Consider the following 7,686-nt stretch of genomic DNA (forward strand, 5'->3'; position numbering starts at 1 on the left):
CTTTTTTATTGTATTCTATCACAATTAATTTCAATATGTCTGTCCTTTATAATCAAAATATAAACACAAAAAATGGATCGAGGGGCTCTTTACAATAAAAATATAAACATAGGGAAATAGTCAAAATAGTGACATTTCTCTTGAATCTCTTTAATCAGACATGGACATAAATGACATCTGACCTGCTATCTCTGTGTGGCCAGTACATTATTCCCCTTGCAGTGCTAATAAGGCCACAGCTTCCCAGAGCTTATACAGGGCCCACATTTCTCTTTCTGATGTTGCCCTCTCTTATGAGGTTTTAACCAAGAGGCAAAAATAAACACTTAAAGGAATAACAGGATTTAAGTGATTAAAAATCTGGGTACTCAGCATTTGAATGACAATTGAAAAGTAATTTTCTTTTTGGATTTTATGAGAAATTATAGGGTTTGAAGCAATATAAATGCCCCTATGTAATAGAATGGTTAGTTAAACTATGACGCATTCACACGAAAGGATGCTACACAGCTGTATAAAAGAATAAGGAGCATCTTTATGGATGGAGGAGTGGGGATGTAGTGATAGGAGTGAGAGGGAGCGGTACTTCTCTGATGATACATTTTGTACAGCTCTGACTTTTAGAACACAGGTAATATTTCACATCCAAAAAGAGTATTTTTCTGTAAATTGGCCAGTTTCATGTTTTCAGATTTATTGCTGTCATGGATATTTTCTTTAAATCTCCTCTGTATATATAGTTTTTTCTTTTTTTCCATCCATGATTTATTTGTTTCTTCTTTGTTAATTCTATTAATCTTTTCTAAAGACCACATTGATGTTATTAACAATAGATTTTTCTATATTTCTACTCCATTTTTCATTTATATTTTAAGTTTATTTTGCTGTTCTGATTAGTCTAAATTTCTTGAGATAAATGCTTAACTCGAGAAATTCATCTTTTTTCTTTTTTAGTAGGAGCGTTTGGGGCTATAGATTACCATCTAACTATTGCTTCAGCTGTATCCCAAAGATTTTTATATGTAGAACTTTCATTATTTCTGGGTATTTAAATTTTTCAATTATTTTTACTTGACTCAAGACTTATTTAGACATGCATTTAATTTCCACCTGTAAGAGGAATTTTCACGTACCTTTGTTTTTGAATTATACTGTTTTCAGAGAACATAGTCATAATATTAGTTACTTAAAATTTTGTAGCTTAATAAAAATGTGTGTGTGTGTGTTTTTTATAAAGCATTCCATGTGTGGATGAAAACCATGGCTGTTCTTTAATTTTTAGTTATAGGGTTTTGAATACGTTAACTAGATACTAATCTTTTATCCAAAGAATAGAAAGAACTTGGGTCACCTTAGCACTACCCCTCCAACTTAAATGATCTGAATTTTAAGTTTTTTTCTTTTAAATTAATAGACTTTATCTTTTTAAAAAATAGTTTTAGGTTTATAGAAAATATTGAGCAAAAAGTACAGAATTCCCACAAACCTCTTCACCCTACCCCCAATTTTCCCTATTTTTAACATCTTGTATTAGTGTAGTACATTTGATGAACCGATATTAATACATTATTAATTAAAGTCCATAGTTTAACATTAGAGTTCACTCTATGTCATGCATTCTATGGGTTTTGCCAAATATATAATGACTTGTAGGTTACCATTATAATATAATGCAAAATAATGTTTTCACTGCCTTAAAAATCCCCTATACTCCACTTATTCATCTCTCTCCTCCTCCTCCCAAACACTGGTAACCAGTGATCTTTCTTCTGTCTCCATAGTTTTGCCTTTTCTAGAATGTCATATACAGTTTACCCTTGAACAATATGGTTTAAACTGCATGGGTCCACTGACACACTGATTTTTTTTTTCCAGTAAAAATCTGTATTGTTTTTGATCTACAGCTGGGAGTGTGAGGATGTTGGAGGGCCGATTGTATGTCTTGATCTACACCATTTTATATAGGGGACTTGAGCATCCTTAGATCTTGGTGTCCTGGAACCAATATCCCACAGATACTGAGGGACAACTTAAAGTTTTTAGGAATCAAAAGTTATACCTGGATTTTCAACTGCACTAGGGTTGGTACCCCTCACCCCCACATTGTTCAAAAGTCAGCTGTAGTTAGAATTATACAGTATGTGGCGCTTTCAGGTTAGCTTCTTTCACTTAGCAATATGCATTTAAGTGTTCCTCCATGTCTTTTTGTGGCTTGATAGCTAATTTCAGTTGTGTTATTTTTTAAATCCAAAAATGATAACTTTTGGTGTATCAGGTAATATTTATTTAGAATTATCTATATATTCACACATTTCTTGGCTTACTATTCTTCTCGCATCTCAGATCTTCCTTTGGCATTCACTTTCCATTTTCCTTTCATAAAGGAATAATATTACTCCTTTAAAGAAATGAAATACTTTTATTTCACTCTCATTGTTCAAAGATAGCTTTCCTGAGCAAATATTTCCAGATCGATAGATATTTAAATCAGTATTTTGAAGATATTATACTGCTGTCTTCAACAGCTATTATTGAGAAGTTAATTCTATCTCTAATTGCTATACCCTTGTAACTGGTCTTTCCTGTTTGCCTTTAAAAATTTTCTCTTTGTATTTGATCTTTAATAATGCTATGAAATTAAAGGTAAATGTATCATTTTATTTAAATATCATAATTTGTGTTTCATGCAAATGAAACATGAATCCATTCTATGGATTCATGTCTTTCATTAGCTTTTGGAAATTTTGAAGATGTTATCCTTTTGCCTTTCTTTCATTCCCTTTATTTTGAAACTTATTAAATACATTCTAGACATTTTTATTCTATCCTGCGTGTCTCTTAACTTCTCTTTCCATGTTCTATTTAATTTTTTTCAGGTTTATTGAGGTATCATTGACAAAATTGTTAAGATATTTAAAGTGTGCATTGTGATGATTTGACACATATATACATTGTGAAAGGATTCCTCTCATCTAGTTAATTAACATATCTATTACCTCACATATGTATCTTTTCAGTGTGTGAACATTTAAGTTGTACTCTCTCAGCATATTTCAATTATATAATACAGTGTTATCAACTATAATCACTATGTTATACATTAGGGCACCTTTTCATTACCCGTTGGCCATTTATATGTCTTCTTTGGAAAAATTTCTATCCAGTTCCTCTGTCCATGTTCCATTTCTTTTGACTCCATGCTGCATTCTGCATTTATTGACTGGTTAGTAATTTTTTCCTCTACTGAATCTTATCAGGTGTGAAACACATCTATTCTTGAGTTTTAATTTTAACAATGATAATTTTTTTTAGATGTTTCAGAGTTTTTTCCCCCTCAAGTGGTTGGTAATTTTTTAGCCTCTTATTCCTAGAATCCTATATTTTTTGGATTCTGTTATTTAAGTATGTTAAATAACTTCATTTCTTTGATCATTTAAATATCTGAGTCCTATAGAGTCAAAGTTTGTTTATTTTTGCTTAATGTTTCTCAGGAGAGTGAGAGACATTATGTTTGGTAACTATATTTGGTAACTTAAAATTAGGAGTTCACGTTTAGTCGAATCTGATCTATGGGAATCCTGAGATCCAAGATTGAAGATATTTTCCCTGGAGATGATTTGCACTCAGTACTACTGGGGCCACCACCAACCTGGGGTCACCACCAACCTGGGGTCAACACGCACGCACGCGGAAATTCAGGATTAAATGTGGGAATCACAGATTCAGCTTGTCCACCTGGTTGGAAGCCTCAGGCTCAGTCTGCCAATTTCATCGTGACGGAGGCAACTCACCTTACCGCTCTCTGGTCTGGTTTCAGCTTCACCTCACTCTGCTTGTCAAATTCTTAAGTGCCTGCCGTGCATTGCTATCAGAGCATTTTAAAATATTCTTTCATCATAAAGTTTTTTTTCCCCCCTGAGGACTAATTTTAAGATTTAGTTTTCCAACAAACATTCCTCAAACAATGCTGTTCTAGTTCAATCCCTTCATTTTATAGGTGAGAAAACAGACGCTGTGTGACTGGTGCAGTATTTCATGATGAGCCCGTGTTGGGGCCAAGGGAAAATCCTTTACGTCATAAAACCAATGTGCTTTCTAACCCTGGAAAGTTCCACAGGTGGAACATCCATTTCTTCCCTGGAGAAAATGTTCCTTTATGTGATATGTCTTAACATTAGAACTGATTATCTTCGGGAAGATATTCGTTAAAATATGTAAGTAAAATCTTAGATTTTTTGTGGGGGGAGGAGAAGATTGATGTTGTTAACAATAAAAGGTATAGATATTGGTCTTGGTTAGGAATGTATGCTGTATAGTTAGGCTAGGTGACTTAGAAAGATATTTGTATACTCTAGGGTGTTGCTGTTGAAATATAGAGGGGCAAGACATTCATAATAAGTTCGTGGCCCAATTTATCCAGATGAAAGCCTTTGAATTGAAATGTGCATTATTTAACAGTCCTATTCTGTGACATACAGTTGGGATACTGGTGATTTATTTGAGGACATCGGATTTGAAAAGTCAACTTTAATCTGTCTTTCCATTTTAAGCCTCATTCCTTAAAAAAAAAAAAAAAAACAGTATAACTAAAAATTTTACTGAACCTTGCATTACAATTTCTTCTCTTCATATTTTTTGCTTATTCTTTGCACATATTTTAAAGACTCCTGTTGGTAGTTTTCTCCACAAATATTTGTTTTCATCGTTATAGCAGAATAAAGAGTATTGAATTAAAATTTGAAACTCTTTGTCTCTCATTCACTGAATCATAGAATATGGAGTTTAGAGGATTCTTAGGGTGCAAAGTCTAAGTTCATGGCCTCAAATACTGAAATAACCACCAAGCAAGTGATATAGCTTCTTTACTCATTGGCAGTATTTTTGTCATTTAACGAGCAAGCATTTCTACTGTGTATCTGTTGAGTTCTAGGCTTTATGATGTATACATATAAGACAGTTCCTAACCAAAAAAGCTTGTGTGGGACAGACAAGCAAGTGAACAGTTCGAGGTTAGTGTGAAGCATTTAGCCTGTATGTGCAAAGAACAACTGAAACTCTTAAAGAGGGCATCTGAACCCTGTGAGAAATGCAGAATCATCTTCTGGAATAACTATACAGCCAGTTCTTTTCTTACGCTTTCTAAACAGTCACCACTTTCTTTAAATTTTTTGCCAATCCACCTTCTTTTCTCTTAGGCTCCATATCTTCTCTCTGAAACAACTATTAAGCAAGAGCTCTGTTTTACCCTTTTTCTTGTTAACTTTCCTCATCTTCTCTTATTCATCATGGTGGGGTGTGCTGGGGAAAAGATGTCCTTTTTGTCGAAAACAAGTTATACCTATCCAGATCTCCTTCAGCCTGTCATGCCCAGTCTCCTCCCTACTGGGATCCTGTTCTCTTTCTCCAAAACACACGCACGCACGCACACACGCACGCACGCACGCACGCACTCTCTCCCTCTCAATCTCCCTCCCTCTCCCCCCTCCCGTCCCCCATCCATCCTGTCTCCTCTCATACCACATATATGATACCCTAGTTGATAGTGACTATCTGACCTCTTTCAAAAGATTTCCCTCAGTCCATAAGTGTTAAATTTTCTTCCATTTTAAAGTAAACAAAGCAAGAACTTTAATCCTTTTCCTCGGCTCTTGTTGCTTCTTGCCCTGCTTACCTCTACTTAAAAATGGTCAATACTTCTGCCTTCCCTTCTCCTACTTATTGTTCTATCTGAAGTGGGGCTTCTGCCCTCACACTAGCCATGAAATTTGTTTCATAAAAATCATCAGAACCTTCTATTTGACTGTAGTCTATTTCTAGTCTTCATCTTCCTTGATGGTCTTGCTGAATGCTCTCTTCCTAAAGTGCTCACTTAGTTGATTTTGTAACACCCTCTTTCCTCCTGCTGTTTAATTGGCTATTGTTTCTCAGTCTCCTCTGTGAGAAACTCTTCTAGAGGTTTCTGTTTTTGACCAATTGATTGGACACGGTGATAAGCTTTCTCCAAATAATCAGCTTTAAATACAAAGACCCAAATATTGTATGATTATATGAAATGTCCAGAACAGGCAATTCTAGAGAAATGGAATGTAGATTAGTGGTTGCTTAGGGCAAGGGGAGGAGAGTGACAGCTAAAGGGTATAAGGTTTTTTTTTTTTTGAGATGATAAAAAAGGTTCTAAATTTATTGTAGTAATAATTGTACACTCTTTGAATCTAAAAATTCCGTTGAATTTTACACTTTAAGTGAGTGAATAATATGGTGTATGAATTATAGCTCAGTAAAGTTGTTACAGAAAAAATTTCTCAATAGCCATGTCTATTAAAAAAATTCATAGTTTAAAATGTTCTCCTACAGAAAAATCCAGTCCCAGATGTACTCATTTGTGAATTCTACTAAACATTTAAGGAAGAAACAAAACCAATTCTCCAAAAACTCTTCCAGAAAATAAGAGGAAGAAACACTTCATAATTCATTGTATGAGGCTAGCATCATCTTGATTCTGAAATGAAAGGCATTACAAGAAAAGAAAACTACCTACCGATACTGCTCATGGGCATAGATGCAAAAATCCTTAATGAAATTCTAGCAAATTAACCCAGAAATAAATGATAAAAATAATACATCATGACTGTTATGGACTGAGTTGTGTCCCCCCTCAATTCTTATGTTGAAAATCTAACCCCAACGTAACTGTAGTTGGAGATATGGCCTTTAAAGAGATAACTAAGGTTAAATGAGGTCATAAAAATGGGGCCCTAATTCTATAGGGAGAGACACCAGAGGTCTCTCTCTGCCCATGTGAGGACTCAGCAAGAAGGTGGCTGTCTGCAAGCCAGGAAGAGAGGTATCACCTGCTAGTGCTTTGATCTTGGACTTCAAGCCTCCAGAACTGTGCAAAAATAAATTTCTGTTGTTTAAGCAACCAGTCTGTGGTACTGTTATGGCAGACCCAAGAGACTAATACAATGACCAAATGGATTTTATTCCAGGATGTAAGGTTGGATTAACATTAGAAAATTAATCATTTTTAAAATTATATCAACTGACTTATATTTTACTTCTCAGATGACAAGATTGTCTACATAGATATCCCATGGAATTTATTAAAAAGCTACTAGAAATAAGTGAGTTTAGCAAGGTTACTTATAGATTAATATAGAAAAATCAATTGTATTTCTACATACTAGCAAAAACTGTTGCAAGTTGAAAAATAATACAAATTATAATAGCATAAAACATAGAATATGTAGGGATACATTTCACAAAATATGTGTAAGAATTATACACAAAATACAAAACATCGCTGAGAAAAATTAAGACTTACAAAATGGAAAGATGTACTATATTTGTGAATCAGAAGAATTAATGTTGTTTGAGGCCAATTATCCCCTAATTGATCTTTAAATCCAACACAATCCTAACCCAAATTCCAGCAGGTATTTTTTAAGAAATTGATAAGATTGTCTAAAATTTATATGAAAATATAAAAGAATAGCCAAAGCAAATTTGGAAAAAAAATTGCATGATTTACACTACATGTTTTCAAGACTTACTCTAAAAGTACAGTAATCGTGTTGGTGTGGTACAATATAAGTATAAGCATATAGACCACTTGAAGAGAATGGAGTCCAGAAATAAATTCACAATATATGTCTATTGAATTTCTGAGGAGGAACCAAGGCAAAT

This window comes from Pteropus alecto, unplaced genomic scaffold, assembly GCF_000325575.1.
Source record: "Pteropus alecto unplaced genomic scaffold, ASM32557v1 scaffold185, whole genome shotgun sequence".
Classification (NCBI taxonomy): domain Eukaryota; kingdom Metazoa; phylum Chordata; class Mammalia; order Chiroptera; family Pteropodidae; genus Pteropus; species Pteropus alecto.